Below are 19759 nucleotides of genomic sequence, written 5' to 3'. Positions count from 1 at the left end.
GAGAGGGGAAGATATGGCGGGTGCCCCTGGAAGGAGGTTTAATGCTCATATGCAAGCCCAGCTCATTAGGTAATGCGGGCTTATGCTTTGGACGCAGTTCATTGCCATGAGATTGATGTTGTGCCTCTGGTTTAAAAACTCTTTTTAAATTTTACATGCTATAATATGTTTGCTTGCTTATTGCTCGGGGCACACACCACATCATCTTGTTTAATGCTGCAGCTGTGGATTTAGCGGAGTGGAAGGTTTGTGGTTGGTGTTCATTTAGAATGTGCCGAAGAGCCGGTTTCCGGACCCAACCAGGAAAAAGAGCCGCTCAAAGAAAGTCTGAAAGCTCATGACACAAAAGCTGCAGAGCTAGGAATGAGGAGGGCCTTACCCATCACCAGCAAGAAAGCGGTGAGCTCAAGGGGCTCACAGGAGGGATTCAGAAATAAAAGAACATCCCTTGACTACTGAAGCCTCTGGTTTAGAACCTGTGCAACTGACAACACACTGGCCTGGATTTGGGCTCCCTTTTGAAATATAGGCAGCAGCAGGATCCTTAGGGTCTCAAGATTTCAACGAAGTGCCACTGATGTAGCCACACAGGCTGCCACTGAAGGGTCCTGGAGGCTGGGGAGTTAATAGAGCTCAGAAGCTCACTGCACTGCGGTCAAACAGCACCAGAGTTACAGTTTTCTTGCAGAGCATGAAGTTGAGTTTTCATATTTGGAAAAATGGCCGAGGTTATTCCTACAGAGTGAAAAAGCTAAACTTTGCCATGGGAGAATCACCTTCCTGCTCAAGATACTTCCTCACCCAGACTATTGCAACATTCTTCATTGAAGAAGACAGTACTTGAGCTTCTCAGAAAGGAATAATGAAATTTGTACCCAACGTAGAACACAAGCTAAAGAAGGACCATTTGAATGACATTCAATATATATATATTTTTCCTTTTTCTCTTTTTGTGAGTGTGTTGTGTATGCTTCTTTGGGTGATTTTGTCTGTATAGCTTTGCTTTTACCATTTGTCCTAGGGCTCTGTCTGTCCGTTGTTTTTTTTGTTTTGTTTTTGCATAGTTTTTAGTGCTTGTTATCATTGGGAGATTTGTTTTTTGGTTTGGTTCCTCTCTACTTTCTTTCTTTCTTTTTATTATTACTTTTTAATTTGTTTATTTTTAATAATTTATTTTTATTTTTTATTTTAATAACTTTATTTTATTTTATTTTATTTTTTCTTTCTTTCTTTCTTTTTTTCTCCCTTTTCTTCTGAGCCGTGTGGCTGACAGGGTCTTGGTGCTCTGACCAGGTGTCAGGCCTGTGCCTCTGAAGTGCGAGAGCCGAGTTCAGGACATTGGTCCACCAGAGACCTCCCAGCTCCACGTACTATCAAATGGCGAAAGCTCTCCCAGAGATCTCCATCTCAATGCTAAGACCCAGCTCCACTCAGCGACCAGCAAGCTACAGTGCTGGATACCTTATGCCAAACAACTAGCAAGACAGGAACACAACCCCACCCATTAGCAGAGAGGCTGCCTAAAATCATAATAAGGTCACAAACACCCCAAAACACACCACTGGACGCAGTCCTGCCCACCAGAAAGACAAGATCCAGCCTCATCCACCAGAACACAGGCACCAGTCTCCTCCACCAGGAAGCCTACACAACCCACTGAACCAACCTTACCCACTGGGGGCAGACACCAAAAATAATGGGAACTATGAACCTGCAGCCTGCAAAAAGGAGACCCCAAACACAGTAAGTTAAGCAAAATGAGAAGACAGAGAAACACACAGCAGATGAAGGAGCAAGGTAAAAACCCACCAGACCAAACAAATGAAGAGGAAATAGGCAGTCTACCTGAAAAAGAATTCAGAGTAATGATAGTAAAGATGATCCAAAATCTTGGAAATAGAATGGAGAAAATACAAGAAATGTTTAACAAGGACCTAGAAGAACTAAAGAGCAACAAACAATGATGAACAACACAATAAATGATATTCAAAATTCTCTAGAAGGAATCAATAACAGAATAACTGAGGCAGAAGAACGGATAAGTGACCTGGAAGATAAAATAGTGGAAATAACTACTGCAGAGCAGAATAAAGAGAAAACAATGAAAAGAATTGAGGACAGTCTCAGAGAACTCTGGGACGACATTAAATGCACCAACATTTTAATTATAGGGGTCCCAGAAGAAGAAGAGAAAAAGAAAGGGACTGAGAAAATATTTGAAGAGATTATAGTTGAAAACTTCTCTAATATGGGAAAGGAAATAATCAATCAAGTCCAGGAAGCACAGAGAGTCCCTTACAGGATAAATACAAGGAGAAACACACCAAGACACATATTAATCAAACTATCAAAAATTAAATACAAAGAAAAAATATTAAAAGCAGCAAGGGAAAAAAAAACAAATAACATACAAGGGAATCCCCATAATGTTAACAGCTGATCTTTCAGCAGAAACTCTGCAAGCCAGAAGGGAGTGGCAGGACATATTTAAAGTGATGAAAGGGGAAAACCTACAACCAAGGTTACTCTCCCCAAAAAGGATCTCATTCAGATTCGACAGAGAACTTAAAACCTTTACAGAGAAGCAAAAGCTAAGAGAATTCAGCACCACCAAACCAGCTTTACAACAAATGCTACAGGAACTTCTCTAGGCAGGAAACACAAGAGACGGAAAAGACCTACAATAACAAACCCAAAACAATTACAAAAATGGTAATAGGAACATACATATCGATGACTACCTTAAATGTAAATGGATTAAATGCTCCAACTAAAAGACATAGACTGGCTGAATGGATACAAAAACAAGACCCATACATATGCTGTCTACAAGAGACCCACTTCAGACCTAGGGACACATACAGACTGAAAGTGCGGGGATGGAAAAAGATATTCCATGCAAATGGAAATCAAAAGAAAGCTGGAGTTGCAATTCTCGTATCAGACAAAATAAACTTTAAAATAAAGACTATTACAAGAGACAAAGAAGGACACTACATAATGATCAATGGATCAATCCAAGAAGAAGATATAACAATTGTAAATATTTATGCACCCAACATAGGAGTACCTCAATACATAAGGCAGATGCTAACAGCCATAAAAGGGGAAATCGACAGTAACACAATCATAGTAGGGGACTTTAACACCCCACTTTCACCAATGGACAGATCATCCAAAATGAAAATAAATAAGGAAACACAAGCTTTAAATGACATTAAACAAGATGCACTTAATTGATATTTATAGGACATTCCATCAAAAACAACAGAATACACTTTCTTCTCAAGTGCTCATGGAACATTCTCCAGGATAGATCATATCTTGGGTCACAAATCAAGCCTTGGTAAATTTAAGAAAATTGAAATCGTATCAAGTATCCTTTCCGACCGCAACGCTATGAGACTAGATATCAATTACAGGAAAAAAAATCTGTAAAAAATACAAACACATGGAGCTTAAAGAATACGCTACTAAATAACCAAGAGATGACTGAAGAAATCAAAGAGGAAATCAAAAAATACCTACAAAACAAATGACAATGGAAATAGTACGGCCCAAAACCTATGGGATGCAGCAAAAGCAGTTCTAAGAGGGAAGTTTATAGCAATAAACTTCTACCTCAAGAAACAAGAAAAATCTCAAGTAAACAACCTAATCTTACACCTAAAGCAATTACAGAAAGAGGAACAAAAAAACCCCAAAGTTAGCAGAAGGAAAGAAATCATAAAGATCAGATCAGAAATAAATGAAAAAGAAATGAAGGAAACAGTAGCAAAGATCAATAAAACTAAAAGCTGGTTTTTTGAGAAGATAAACAAAATTGATAAACCATTAGCCAGGCTCGTCAAGAAAAAAAGGGAGAAGACTCAAATCAATAGAATTAGAAATGAAAAAGGAGAAGTAACAACTGACACTGCAGAAATACAAAGGATCATGAGAGATTACTACAAGCAACTATATACCAATAAAATGGACAACCTGGAAGAAATGGACATATTCTTAGAAAACCACAACCTTCCAAGACTGAACCAGGAAGAAATAGAAAATATAAACAGACGATTCACAAGCACTGAAATTGAGACTGTGATTAAAAATCTTCCAACAAACAAAAGCCCAGGACCAGATGGCTTCACAGGCAAATTCTATCAAACATTTAGAGAAGAGCTAACATCTATCCTTCTCAAACTCTTCCAAAATATAGCAGAGGGAGGAACACTCCCAAACTCATTCTACGAGGCCACCATCACCCTGATACCAAAACCAAAGATGTCACAAAAAAGAAAACTACAGGCCAATATCACTGATGAACATAGATGCAAAAATCCTCAACAAAATACTAGCAAACAGAATCCAACAGAACATTAAAAGGATCATACACCATGATCAAGTGGGGTTTATCTCAGGAATGCAAGGATTCTTCAATATACGCAAATCAATCAATGTGATACACCATATTAACAAACTGAAGGATAAAAGCCATATGATCATCTCAACAGATGCAGAAAAAGCTTTTGACACCTTTTCAAAAATTCAACACCCATTTATGAGAAAAACCCTCCAGAAAGTAGGCATAGAGGGAACTTACCTTAACATAATAAAGGCCATATATGACAAACCCACAGCCAACATCATTCTCAATGGTGAAAAACTGAAACCATTTCCTCTAAGATCAGGAACAAGACAAGGTTGTCCACTCTCACCACTATTATTCAACATAGTTTTGGAAGTTTTAGCTACAGCAATCAAAGGAGAAAAAGAAATAAAAGGAATCCAAATCAGAAAAGAAGTAAAGCTGTCACTGTTTGCAGATGACATGATACTATACATAGAGAATCCTAAAGATGCTACCAGAAAACTACTAGAGCTAATCAATGAATTTGGTATAGTAGCAGGATACAAAATTAATGCACAGAAATCTCTTGCATTCCTCTACACTAAAGATGAAAAATCTGAAGGAGAAATTAAGGAAACATTCCCAGTTACCACTGCAACAAAAAGAATAAAATACCTAGGAATAAACCTACCTAAGGAGACAAAAGACCTGTATGCAGAAAATTATAAGACACTGATGAAAGAAATTAAAGATGATACAAACAGATGGAGAGATATACCATGTTCTTGGATTGGAAGAATCAACATTGTGAAAATGACTATACTATCCAAAGCAATCTACAGATTCAATGCAATCCCTATCAAACTACCAAGGGCATTTTGCACAGAACTAGAACAAAAAATTGCACAATTTGTATGGAAACACAAAAGACCCCGAATAGCCAAAGCAATCTTGAGAAAGAAAAACAGAGCTGGAGGAATCAGGCTCCCGGACTTCAGACTATACTACAAAGCTACAGTAATCAAGACAGTATGGTACTGGCACAAAAACAGAAATGTAGATCAATGGAACAGGATAGAAAGCCCAGAGATAAACCCACACACATATGGTCACCTTATTTTTGATAAAGGAGGGAAGAATATACAATGGAGAAAAGACAGTCTCTTCAATAAGTGGTGCTGGGAAAACTGGACAGCTATATGTAAAAGAATGAAATTAGAACACTCCCTAACACCATACACAAAAATAAACTCAAAATGGATTAAAGACGTAAATGTAGGGTCAGACACTATAAAACTCTTAGAGGAAAACATAGGAAGAACACTTTATGACATAAATCACAGCAAGATCCTTTTTGACCCACCTCCTAGAGAAATGGAAATAAAAACAAAAATAAACAAATGGGACCTAATGAAACTTAAAAGCTTTGCACAGCAAAGGAAACTATAAACAAGATGAAAAGACAACCCTCAGAATGAGAGAAAATATTTGCCAATGAAGCAACTGACAAAGGATTAATCTCCAAAATTTACAAGCAGCTCATGAAGCTCAATGTCAAAAAAACAAACAACCCAATCCAAAAATGGGCAGGAGACCTAAACAGACATTTCTCCAAAGAAGATATACATATTGCCAACAAACACATGAAAGGATACTCAACATCACTAATCATTAGAGAAATGCAAATCAAAACTACAATGAGGTATCACCTCACACCAGTCAGAATGGCCATCATCAAAAAATCTACAAACAATAAATGCAGGAGAAGATGTGGAGAAAAGGGAAACCTCTTGCACTGTTGGTGGGAATGTAAATTGATACAGCCACTATGGAGAACAGTATGGAGGTTCCTTAAAAAACTAAAAATAGAACTACCATATGACCCAGCAATCCCATTACTGGGCATATACCCTGAGAAAACCATAATTCAAAAATTCATGTACCACAATGTTCATTGCAGCACTATTTACCAGGACAGGTATTACTATTGCAGCCAGGACATGGAAGCAACCTAAGTGTCCATCGACAGATGAATGGATAAAGAAGATGTGGCACATATATACAATGGAATTTTACTCAGCCATAAAAAGAAACGAAATTAAGTTATTTGTAGTGAGGTGGATGGACCTAGAGACTGTCATACCGAGTGAAGTAAGTGAGAAAGAGAAAAACAAATACTGTATGCTAACACACATATATGGTATCTTGAAAAAAAAAAATTGGTTCTGAAGAACCTAGGGGCAGGACAGGAATAAAGACGGAGAGGTAGAGAATGGACTTGAGGATACGGGGAGGGGGAAGGGTAAGCTGGGACAAAGTGGAAGAGTGGCATGGACATATACACACTACCAAATGTAAAATAGATAGCTAGCGGGAAGCAGCCATATAGCACAGGGAGATCAGCTCAGTGCTTTGTGACCACCTAGAGGGGTGGGATAGGGAGGGTGGGAGGGAGACGCAAGAGGGAGGAGATACGGGGATATATGTATATGTATAGCTGATTCACTTTGTTATACAGCAGAAACTAACACACCATTGTAAAGCAATTATACTCCAATAAAGATGTTAAAAGAAAAAAAAGAATGTGCCGAATGAGAGGGTGTTTGTATTGCCAGCTTCGGGTGGAGGTAACATGGGAAAAGAGAGCACAGAAGACCCTTCAGCGGAGGGGTGAATGCTGATGGCTGGGGAGGAGCCTCCCCTGCTTTTTTTACACCTGGATGGTGGGCACCCCCCCACCCCCGAAGGAGAACTTGGTTACTTACATATCCCCTGAGCTCTCCCAGACCATCTAATAAGCACCCAGCATAGTAAGGTTGGGGATACTGTGACAAGACAGGATAAGGTTTCTGACCTTTACGAGCTTACAGCCCGCCAGGCAGGGAGAGCAGGTGGGTGAGGGTAGCAGACATGTAGACGATTCCAAGTCAGTAGGTAAGTGCTCCTAGAGGGGAAGGGCAGGCTCCCAACACAGACTGCAGGGCGCTGTCAGGGAGAACTTCCCGGAGAAGCTGTCCTGGGCTCAGGCCTGGAGGACCGAGGGGAGAAGGATGAAGAAGAGAGAAGAGAGGGGGTTGGGGAGAGGGAACATCAGTGCACACAAGGCCTGCAAGGGTTCTGGAGGGCCGGGTGCACTCAGGCCAGCCACCGTCAGCAAGGCAGACAAGAATAGCTGCCCTGTCACATTTGAGTGTGGTCTCTGTCCTGTAAATGATGGGACTCAGGAAAGCAGGGAGGTGATCAGATGGAGGTGGGCACTTTGGAGTGGGATGAGCCTGTGGAGGGAGCCTTGAGGAACCCGCAGGGGCTTCCAGGTGAGAATGGAGGAGGGTCCAAGCGAAGGATCAGGCATGGAGGAAGGGGTGAGTCGGGAACATTCTCTTTGGGGCCCACTGAGTAGCTGGAGGGGAAGTATCCTCATGTCCCCACTTGCAAAGGAAATTGTCTTAGTCAGCTCAGGCTGCTGTAACAAACTACCACAGACTGCATGGCTTAAACAACAGAAATTTCTTCTCTCACAGTTCTGGAGGCTGGAAAGTCCAAGATCAAGGTCTGGCAAGGTTTGGTTTCTGGTGAGATCTCTCTTCCTGGCTTGCAGACAGCTGCCTTCCTGCGATGTCCTCACACAGTGGAAGAGAGAGAGAGAGAGAGAGGGAGATTCCTCTTATTATAAGGTCACCAATCCTATTGGGTTAGGGCCCCACTCTTCAACCCTCCTTTAGCCTTAATTATCTCCTAAAGGCCCCATCTCCAAATACTGTCACGTCAGGGGTTAAAGCTTCACCATACACATTACGTGGGACACAACTCAGTCCCTAGCAGGTGTTTTCCTCTAGAGCCAGGCAGTGCACCCAGGCCAGAGATAGTCCAGGCTTCCCCTGACCTCAGGCCACATGACAAGGCAAAGAGCCAGGGCTCTTCTGGGCTTTGAGTTGGGCGCTGGGAGCATCTGCCTGGATCTGAAGTGACTTAATGCCCCAGGGATGCTAAATGACATTTCGAAGCACTGACCTTTCAGAGCTGACGGGACCCAGGCCCTGCAGCGGGCGTGATGCTCGTCATTAGAGGCGATCGACCTGCCTCAGTGGTGCCTGCTGGCCGAGAGTGCCCGTTCTGCTGCTTGTGTCCTTATACGAGGTCACTTCAGCCCCAGGGAGAGGAGAGCGTTCACACCCATTATCTCACCAGCGGCGTGGTGGACGGAATGCCTCTCTCCAGGATGGGCTCAGATGTCAGCTTGTAAAAACCTATCCCGAGGTTTGGGACCCAACAGACTTGCCCTGGGTTCCTGAGCCTCCGCACGTTGGGTGGACGGAAGTTCCTGAGCTGCCAGCAGACTTGCTTCAACCACAGAAAATTCCCCTTCTCAAGGCTCCCGCATCTCCACTCACTGGTTCGGTGGTACCTTTGGCATCTGGGAGTGGGGACAGTGTGTTAAGCAAGGGAGAGAGTGAGGCAGTGGCAGAGAGCGTGGAACAGACGCCCGTCCCTCTGGGGACCTGCAGGCCTGCATAACCTAGCCAGACCCCATTTGGGGAAGTAGCCCACCTCGAAAACATAAACTGTTTTCTATTGGAAAGGAATACAAGCACTTTATAAAAAGTTAGAGGGCTTCCCTGGTGGTGCAGTGGTTGAGAACCTGCCTGCCAATGCAGGGAACACGGGTTCGAGCCCTGGTCCAGGAAGGTCCCACATACTGCAGAGCAACTAAGCTCATGTGCCACAATTACTGAGCCTGCGCTCTAGAGCCCGTGAGCCACAACTTCTGAGCCTGTGAGCCACAACTACTGGAGCCCGCGCACCTAGAGACTGTGCTCTGCAACAAGAGAAGCCACTGCAATGAGAAGCCCGCACGCCACAACAAAGAGTAGCCCCTGCTCTGCAACGAAGAGTAGCCCCCGCTCGCCACAACTAGAGAAAAGCCCGCGTGCAGCAACGAAGACCCAACGCAGCCAAAAATAAATAAATAAATTTATAAAAAAAAAAAGTTAGAAAATATGGCAAAGGATAAGGAAGAAAAAATTGTCCACAATCAAACAATTCAAAGCCCCCACTCTCATGATCATATGATATCTTGTTCATATTTTAATCTATGATATTTTTGTTTGTTTCATCAAGTTTTAACCATGTAATAAAAATAATTTTATCCTGGATTTTAGAATTTTCAGTTAATATAAGCATTTTAAAAGTTATCACAAACTTTGTAGACTTTATTATCATTGCCCTTTTTTAACTTCTTGAATTAAACTCAAATTGCTTTTATTTATTTATGTTTTTGCAATTTAGTAATGTAAATGTTTCAGGCAATGATTTTTCCTTTGGGAAAAGTCTGTTTGGGCAGTAGTGTATATTTACTAATAGTACTTTCTAAATTTTCTGTGTCCTCAATTTATATCTCCTATTTCACTTGAGTTGTTTATGAAGTATTTTTAAACTTTCTAAATGGCAGGTTTTTATTCATTGAAGATCATTTAAAATGGCCAATATTTAAATTGGTAGATATATTATTCCACTTTGCTGTGCATCTTCAGTTGTTAACTATTTAATTAATGTGTGTTGAACATCTTTGTACATGAATTTCTTTACCTAGAACATGAATTCTAGTGATAATCGCCCTTAAGGGAACTAAAGCTGATTCTTGGGGGTAAAATAAATCTTACTCTTTTAATGGATAAAGCACAGATATAAATGCAATACATAAACATATAGTGTATCTTGGACTTCCCTGGTGGCACAGTGGTTAAGAATCCGCCTGCCAATGCAGGGGACACGGGTTCGAGCCCTGGTCCGGGAAGATCCCACATGCCGTGGAGCAACTAAGCCTGTGTGCTACAACTACTGAGCCCAAGCGCCACAACTACTGAAGCCCGTGTGCCTAGAGCCCGTGCTCTGCAGCAAGAGAAGTCACCGCAATGAGAAGCCCGCACACCGCAACAAAGAGTAGCTCCTGTGTGCTGCAACTAGAGAAAGCCCTTGCAGCAACGAAGACCCAATGCAGCCAAAAGTAAATAAATTAAAAAAAAAAAATACAGTATATCTGTGGTATAAAATGTACTGATACATACTATCTCCAGCTATATAATTGTTTTATTCTAATTATCCCTTAGAAAAAAATACAATCTATGAAGTATCCACAAAAGAAGACTTTTATAATCCAATTCTCACTTTGAACATTTAATGAGTAGTATTGTTAAGAACACAAGTTTTTTTTTTTTTAACATCTTTATTGGAGTATAATTGCTTTACAATGGTGTGTTAGTTTCTGCTTTATAACAAAGTGAATCAGTTATACATATACATATGTTCCCATATCTCTTCCCTCTTGCACCTCCCTCCCTCCCAACCTCCCTATCCCATCCCTCTAGGTGATCACAAAGCCCCGAGCTGATCTCCCTGAGAACACAAGCTTTATAGTCAAACAGGAATGAGCTGTGTGACCTTGGGCAAGTCACTTCACCTCTCTGAGCCTCAAATTTCTAACCTGCAATATAAGAATTTTAATCTACTGTGTCAGCCAGGGTTCTTGGTTATAAATAACAGGGATTTATTCTGACCAACTGAGGTACAGAAAGACTTTTCTAATGGGATTTGAGTAGCTCAAAGAATCAATGAGAAGGCTGGATCAAACCAGGCTCAGAAAACATGCTGGAAACAAGGGAAGATCCATCTGCCCCACTGCCTCTGGAGTCCAGATGTTGCTACCAGGGCTGCTGCTGGAACAAATTCTCCCTGTCTGCTTTCTTTCTGCCACTTATTCCTGATTAAAATCTGATGGTTATACCAGGTCACATGTCCATGTCCTGGTTGCCGGGGGTGGGGGGTGGAGTGGGGGAGGAGAAAGCAAGGGTCTGGGCTTTGCAGCAAAGGGTCTGGTCAGCAGTGCGAGAAAGGGAACCCAAAGCTCGTAGAGGGAGAACCTCCCCACACCTGAGAAGGGGGATCAGATGCTGGGCAACCAAGAACACAAACGTCAAAAGGTTTCAAGATGTCTTTTACACCACTTTAGAGGGTCTTTGGGAGGATTACATGAGCTGATGCATTTGGGAAGAACTCAGTAGATGGAGGCTGTTTCTACTATGTAACTACTCTTCGTTATAATTCAACTCCTGGCAAAGCCAGTCTCCTGGAGTCAGCCCTACCACCTCCTCCACGTAGCCAATCCTGCAAAGTCCAGAGCAAGTCCACGTTCATCAATAACCCTCTCCAGACTCAATTTCTCGTCATCCTACCTTCGCACAGCCCTGTTCTTCCATTTAGTGCTTAATTAGATACGGTCTCATCTTTCTCTGGAATTTTTTCCCTTAGGTGTGTATCATTCTCCTACATGACCAAAGGGGCAGGCCACTCAGCAAAAGGAGGTCGCTGGTGGCAGCGTTCAACCTCCCCACCCAAGGGCTCAAGAGTCTGTTTTCTCTGTGACCTTGAGGTTGTTGCCTTTCCTTTGGTCCAGTGCCGTCCTTGGTGGTGAGCTCTGTGTACATATATCCTTCATTTGCCCACGTGTTCATTCTTCCAACATGTATTTATTGATGGCACAGGTGTAACGACTGAGGAAACAGAAAAAGACATCTGTTCTCAGAAGGCCTGCAGTCCATTGCGGAGAGAGTCTATTGTTTCCTTGCTGTCTTGTATTTCCGAGATCAGAAGTCAGACTGGGCGAAAATCACGATGCGATTGAGGCTGCGTTCCTTTCTGGAGGTTTAGAGGCGATTCCATTTCCATGTCTTTCCTGGCTTCCAGAAGCTGCCTGCATTCCTTGGCTTGTGGCTCCCTTCCTCCGTCTTTAAAACCAGCTAGGATGCATTTCTCTGTTGTCACATCCCCTTCTTACTGACTACAGAACGAAAGGTTCTTTTTTAAAAAAATTTTTTTTAAGGATTTGTGTGATTACATTGAGCCCACCCAGATAATTCAGAGAATCTCCCCATCTCCAGCTCCTTAATGCACCTTCAAAGTCTCTCCGGGCATGAGGATGTGGGCATCCTTGGGGGCCATTTTTCTGACAAACACAGGTATGTGCACAGCTAACTAGTTCAATGTTATGAGATGTTCAAATAAGGAACCCTGGGGGTTTAGAGGAGAGAGGGGCCACCTGAATTGAGAGGAGGGAGTGGAGAAGGCAGAGGGGAATGAGGATCCATCAGGTATGTTAGTCATTTTTGACCATAAAGCTTTTTGTAGAGGGGTGAGCAGATATTGGGCACAGGAAGGTAAGTTACAGACATCCATTTCCTTATTTATACTGATTCAGAAGATCTTTTCTTAGCCACTGTTACCTTTCACCTCACTCATGGGATGATGCTACTTTAGGGGTTCCAAGCAGTATCTTCTGGTCTTGAGCCCAAGGAGCTGTGACCTGGTGGAATGGCCTCTTACATCTTCATGAACAGCTCTTAAAAATCAGGTGGGCTTCTCAATTTTCTCTCTTCACTGGAAATTTTTCTGGGCCACCTCAGGAAAGTCTCTTGATTTTCCAACCTAAACATGAATCTTTCTTAATTCTCTGGTTATAGACAGCATCTATCTATCTAAATTTATCTATCTATCTATCATCTATCTATCTATCTATCTATCATCTATCCTCTAACCACCCAGGTCCTTACCCTGATTACATTTTCTAGCTTACTTGCTTCCCTGGAATCTCTAAAAATGTATTCTTAAAGCCTGCTCTATTTTTTTTTTTTTTGGATTAATTTTTATTGGAGTATAGTTGCTTCTATTTTTTTTTCCCCAATAATTCCTGGACTTATTCCTGGAACTCCCTCACTGCAGACAAATTAGAGAAGAGACTAGTTCCTTCCACTCCAGTGTTATCGACCACACCTTAAAGGGTGGTCTCAGAGAGACTTGTCCCTTATGCAGAGCCAGACCAGAACGAGGGGCCGAGCCTCTCTGACTCCAAGCTTGTGTCTCCTCAACTCTGCAGAGCTCACCCACTGCTCCCGACAGGAGCTCCCACACCAGGACACACACACACACACACACACACACACACACACACACACACACACACACACCTGTTTAAAGAATAATGCAGTAGGTAGAAGTTCCATATAGGATGCTGGGAGTGCCACAAGACCACAACTGATTAAATGCCCAGTGGCTGGTGCAGACAATAGGAAACTGAGAGGAGGAGAAGGCACTGCGGGGGGTCAGGCTGGGAAGAAGTGGGAAGACACAAGTGATGGAACAGCGATGGCAAGATTGGCTCATTCCAGGGAGCCGCACATATCACAGCTCTTCAGCACAGGCCCAGAGTCCCCAGGGGTGACTTTCTTTTTCTCTCTTTCTTTCTTTTTTTAATTATGTGTAGGTATCATGCAATTGGGGGTTTTTTTTGTTTTGCTTTTAATATTTATTTATTTATTTATTTTGGCTGCGCCGGGTCTTAGGTGTGGCATGCAGGATATTTAGTTGCAGCATGCGGACTTCTTAGTTGTGGCATGCATGCGGGATCTAGTTCCCCGACCAGGGATTGAACCTGGGTCCCGTACATTGGGAGTGTGGAGTCTTACCCACCAAACCACCAGGGAAGTACCCCCAGGGGTGACTTTCAATTTGATCTGTAGCCTCCAGAGCTTGGGGGCTGCATTGCTGATGTGGTCCAGGGTCACACACGCTGGTGGACCACGTGAGACCCTTCGGAAAGTCCCAAGTGGCTGCCAGATTGTCTGCGAATTTCAGCTCCTGCTGTAATATTTGTGTTGATACCTGTGGTAATGGTGTCTATCTCCTTGGACATTAGATGCATACCAGCTCCCTCCTGAGGGTCCCTTCCAGCTCCTTCGAGCTACTTCTGTTTCCTCCCTGAGGCTGGGGGCCTCCACACCGGCACACAATGAGCAAGACCCCCATCTCCTTGCCCACATGGTGGGAGTCAGCTTCTGTCTTTCAGTTTGAGAACAGAGATGAGTTGCTTTTTTTAGCTTTGCATGGGAAAGTCCGAGGAAGTGGGGAGAAAATGGATCCGCCAGGAACCTTTCCCAGCGTGGCTCTCCTCTCAGCCAACAGACAAGGAGTCAAGAGGAGAGAAGGGAGGCGGCGAGGTCTTGGCCACTCCATTAAACGCCAGCGACTCTGAGGTCCTTCCTGGAGCCGCCTGCTCATTAGGGACAGTGGAGAAACCATCCTTCTTAGGAGGGCAGATGTCCTTTGCCTGAGACAGGCCAAGAGGAAGGACAAGAAAGGAAGAGATGAGAGATTCGTTGTCTTACGAAAACAATGAACACCGTCAGCAAGGCCCCGCGGCGGCTGCCGTGGGCACCAAGCAGGATGGGAGGTGGCCTAGAGCGTAGGGCAGGGGTCCAGCCACAGGGGATGGGAAGAGGCCCAGTAAGACAGACAGAGAGGAATTCCCTGGTGGTCCAGTGGTTAAGATTCTGAGCTCCCAATGCAGGGGGCAAGGGTTCAATCCCTGGTTGGGGAACTAAGATCCCGCATGCCAAAAGGCGCGGCCAGGAAAAAAAAAAAGATGGACAGAGAAAGTGCGACAGCAGACAGGAGGCAGGCCCAGCGATCAGTCCTCTTCAAAGGGAGGGACAGGCACAGCAGGGAGGTGGGCAGAGTGGGGAGCCCCCGGGCAGTGTGTGCGGTGTGCAGGGGGTCAGCGAGCCCACAGTCAGTAACCGGCCCCCGCTGTTGGGATGAAAGCAGGGACCAGGCTCTCAGCCTGAGGAAAGGGACTAGCAAGACAGGAGGAAATGAGGTGCCAGGCAGGTGACTCCGTCCTGGAGGGACAGCTTGACATATTGGAGTGGGACTTCAGGCAGACCTGGGCTCAAATTCCGATTATGATTCTTATCAGCTGAGCGAACCGGAACCAATTACTGAGTCTCTCTCTACTTCGGGGTGCCCATCCATAGGTTACTGCACGGGGGCAGTTGTATTCAATCGTATTTAAATGTCCTGTTTGGGGGACGCTGCTGACACCCCAAGACATGGATGGCAGCCAGGGAGAGCCGGGGAAGCTGGGGGCTGAGCGGTGTGGGCCACGCCCCCTCTTCCTCTTGACCCCCTCCAGTGAAGTCTCCAGTACTCTTGCTGACCCGGTGAATGATTTGGTGTGAAGAGATCTTTTGGGATAGCCAGAGGATAGGGGTACAACTGTGCCAGGGTTGGTGTGGAGTAAAGAAGCAGCATTACACTTGAATGGGGGGGTTGGGGCCTCAGCTGACTTCCCAGGTTCAGGCAACAAAGGGCTCAGTGGTACAGACTCCTTGCAGGGCACCTGCAAGAAGTCATAGTGTCGGGCTTCCCTGGTGGCGCAGTGGTTAAGAATCCGCCTGCCAATGCAGCGGATGCGGGTTCGAGCCCTGGTCCGGGAAGATCCCACATGCCATGGAGCAACTGGGCCCGTTCGCCACAACTGCTGAGCCTGTGCTGTAGAGCCCGCGAGCCACAACTACTGAGCCCGCGTGCCACAACTAATGAAGCCCGCGCGCCTAGAGCCCGTGCTCTGCAACAAGAAGCCACCGCAATGAGAAGCCCGTGTACCGCAATGAAGAGTAGCCCCCGCTCACAGCAACTGGAGAGGGCCCGCGCACAGCAATGAAGACCCAATGCAGCCAAAAATAAATAAATAAATATATTAAAAAAAAAAAAAAGTCATAGTGTCACTTGTTAGCCAGGGAAGCTGACCCAGGGTTAGATGGGACCCCTCTGTCTGTGCTTTAGGTTCAAGGAGGAGCTTCAGGCACTAAAAGGAAGCAGAGGCCCAGATACTGCCCTGGGTCCAGGTGGGGTGAGTCAGGTCAAGGATGACCTGGTGCTGAAGGCCCCAGGACCGGGCTGCTGGGTGGTCAAGGGAGGGCTGGGCGCAGGGCAGGGCAGGCTTTGCCATCTAGAACGGCATCGTGGTCTTTAAATGCTGCTTCCAATCTTTCTTGAATTTGACTGATGCCAGACTGAGAAAAGAAATTATGACTACTCAGAAATGATTTTAATGTTCATGTGTTGAAGCCAAACCTCAGGGTTTATATAAACAGCTCAGGAATCTCTGTTGCTCATTCAGGGGACAACACGGCAAAGTTGTATTTTTCCCTCTTATTTATTTAAAACCCTTGTTTTTGACTAACCTGACATTTCTTTTAACCTGGCAGCACATCCATGTAAAATACTGAAACATAAACGGAGGTAAAGCTCAGAAAGAAGAATGTGTGAACAATTTTGTACGTTCGTAGCATACAGACTTCCAAAAACTGACCTACAGAAGTTGAAGGCTTCTCTTCTCCACCCATAAACATTTGAAACTTTTTCCTTTGATAAATACCTGACATAGAAAATTAGGAGTACTGACCATTTACAACTTTATATTTCCTTGAATATAGACACACCCCAAACACAATTTTCTCCCTCCAGGGACATTTTGAAAGATGCACCATCCATTGGAGAGCTGGATGGAATCATTCACTCTCCTTTCCCTGACACGTTCAGTTCAGGTGGTGGGGACTCCTTCCTGGGGGTGGGGCATTGGGGGGGTTGGATATGAGGCCACCAGATGCCACCGGATGACAAATGCACAAAAGCACCTGGCTTTGAATTCCTTTTGGAGGGGTTGAAAAATGAAACATCTCCTTTCAGTTAAAAATCCCCCTTTAGGGTTGGAAACTGTCTCAGAGTGTGCCCTCACCTCCCATGGCCATGGTTTCCACGGCAATGCTGTGGGTGTGGATGGAGAGCAGGGCATCCCTCTCCCAGCAGAATGCTTGTTTCTGTCGGAGCTTTAGGATGCTGTCCAGGTTCCCCAGGCACAACCTGGAGACAGGAACCTTGTGCAGGTGCCTTTTGTAAGAGTGTTCCTGGGTGCGTGGTGTGGAGACAGCCAAGGGAAGATGATATGAAGCCAAGTCCTGCCGGATCTGTGAGCAGGGCAGGTGCACCTCCATCCGGGTCCTCCTGCTCAGGGCTCAGGGGATGGAGTGTTTGCTCTCCTGCGTCTGGCTAAGGGCCGCCTTCGTGGTTGCAAATTCCCAGGCACTCCCCTCATGCAGGCAAAGTGGGCTCCGGCATCTGAGGGGCCCCTAGTAGAGGTGGCAGTGCCAGCCATGGGCAGGGAAAGCGCTGGGAAACAGTCATCGAAGGGAGATGCTCAGTGACGGCCGTGCAGTCCCAACAGTGAGACAGCCTTATCCTCTTTGTTACTGGTAAGTCTCTTCGTGTCTCCAGAAGTTTCTCGCTTGTTTCAGGATATGAACAAACTACCTCTTGTTAATCCTGATGAGAAATTGCTGACACAAGGTTAGCTCCCACCATTTGATTCTGCTGTCTTGTCATTACAGGAGAATTCAAGACGGCTCTGGCCATCGGGGTTTTTCTCTCTTCTTCTTGGAGAAAATTCATCCAAATTGGGATGAGCTACCTCTGGCCCTGGTTCCCTGTTCTGTCTCCTGTTTCAGGGCTCGGCTGGGGATGTTGGTGATCTGCTCCAGCTTACCTTTTTGCTTTCATTTCACACCACTCTTCCTCTGTAGCCATGTTTAGTGCCTCCAGCAAAGCTGGATAAGGCACCTACTCTGTGCCTAACACTGTTTCTGGCCTGGAGAGACAAACAATAGGGATACCATTCCTGCTTCCAAGGAGCTGGTGGTCCAGAATGGAATACAAACAAACAAACAGGTGATAACACTGGTGAGGAATAAGTGTTAGGTACCCAAGTGCAGGGTGCCAAGGGAATGAGCAAATGGGATGCCACCTGGGCTTGGTGGGCTAGGGATGCTTCCTGGAGGAAAGGACATTTAATTGGAGACGTAAAGGGTGAAACGTCATAAGCCAGGAGAGGGGTGGGGAGGGCGGGAAGCATGCTCCAGACAGCATGAGTAAAGGCTGAGGCGAGAAAGGAAAATTCATGTGATTGAACGATAGAAAAATGAGCCAGAAATTGAAAGCTAGAAGAGGTAGAGGTGGGCCTGGGTGAACAGGCAGAGGCCAGCTCTCCCGGCGCGCGGTAAGCCAGCTCAGCGAAGATGGGAACCACCAGCAGCTCTGCATTATCACGTGCTCCCTCACCCTGTTCCGGTGCCCCAGTAATTCCAGGTGATGCATCTGCCATCCCAGGCCTCACACTGCACTGCGCTTGCCTGTTTCCTTGTGTGTCTCTTGCATCTGGGCTGTGAGCAAGCTGAGGCGGGACCATCCCTGCACCTCCGGCAGCCCCTCAGCCTTGCAGAGTAAATGCTGCCCATCTGGGGTTGAATGAACAAGGCAAAGCCCCCATCCTCATAGGATGCCCACGGGCTGGCTTGGTCTTGCCAACGAGCTCACTGGAGATGGTTTGGGGTCAGCTTAAGGTAGTTGACAAGAAGGGGAAGAGAATGCAGAGGCAGAGAGGGACAGAATATTGAGAGATGGAGAGAACTAGGAAAGGGAAAGAAAATAGAAGATTTATCTCAGCATTGGGGGCTTCTTGGGGAAAGGGAATACAAGTGCAGTTCGTACTACAACTGGAAAAGAACCACAGCAGATCACCTTCCAAACAAAAGAATACAGAAGGGAAACAGTGCACAAAAGAATAATGGGCTGAGTCAAGGTGAAAAGGCTATAACCGAGGCTGAGTGATGGTGGTGGCTTGAGTCCCTGCCCATCAGATAAGAGCACGACTCCTCTGAGTCCTCCAAGCAAATCAGAATGGTCAGTACCCACTGCAAAACTGTGGTTTACTTTTATGGCTTTAATTAAATTGAATTAACTATAATAACGAGGGCTTCTGTTTGCCTCACTCTCCAATTCAAGAGGGTCTATTTTAGCTGTTGAGCAGAGTGGTTGTGAGCTGAAAATCAGAGCTGTGTGCATTTGTTCTCATTTTTTCTTGTACTAGAAGGGCAGGCCAATCTTTTAAGAGCCAAATTATCGTCACAGGAATGGAAATGAGTTACACATGGCAGCCCTGAGTCCTTAATCCTGTCACTTCTCCACATCTGTGAGTCCCACGGCATTGGCCAGCAATCTGGGTAAAGTGCAGCGTTTGGATGCCGGAGACCCAGGTCTCTCCCTTTACTAGCTGTGAGATCTTGAGCAAAACCCTACAGAACAGCCTTAAATCCATAAAACGGGAATGATGGCAACACCTACTTCTCGGGGTTGTTTGGGGATTAAGTGTTCCACGTGACAGCATAAGCCATGCCTGGTATTCAGCAAGTGCTTAATAGGTGCTGCCAGTGACACACATTTGTGAAAATCCACAAAATCCCTCTTGTTCTCAGAGGGCTGAAAACAAGAGTCCGTTGCTAGGGAGGTAAAGCCTCTGTCTCCCCTTCTACCGCTTGCGGGTGCCTTTGTTGTTAATCCCGAAATAAGTGCTCATTTGCTCAGGGGTTGAAAGGGACGGTGCAGGCAGAGCACTGCTCTGTCCCCCCAGCTTGTCCCTGTCACTCCTTGGCTGAGCTGACACTCACTGTTGCCCCACGATGACAAGACTCTCTCTCCCTG

The sequence above is a fragment of the Eubalaena glacialis genome, chromosome 15 (genome assembly GCF_028564815.1).
Source record: "Eubalaena glacialis isolate mEubGla1 chromosome 15, mEubGla1.1.hap2.+ XY, whole genome shotgun sequence".
Classification (NCBI taxonomy): Eukaryota; Metazoa; Chordata; class Mammalia; order Artiodactyla; family Balaenidae; genus Eubalaena; species Eubalaena glacialis.
The sequence above is the reverse complement of the archived record's forward strand: the minus strand, read 5'-3'. Positions refer to the sequence as shown.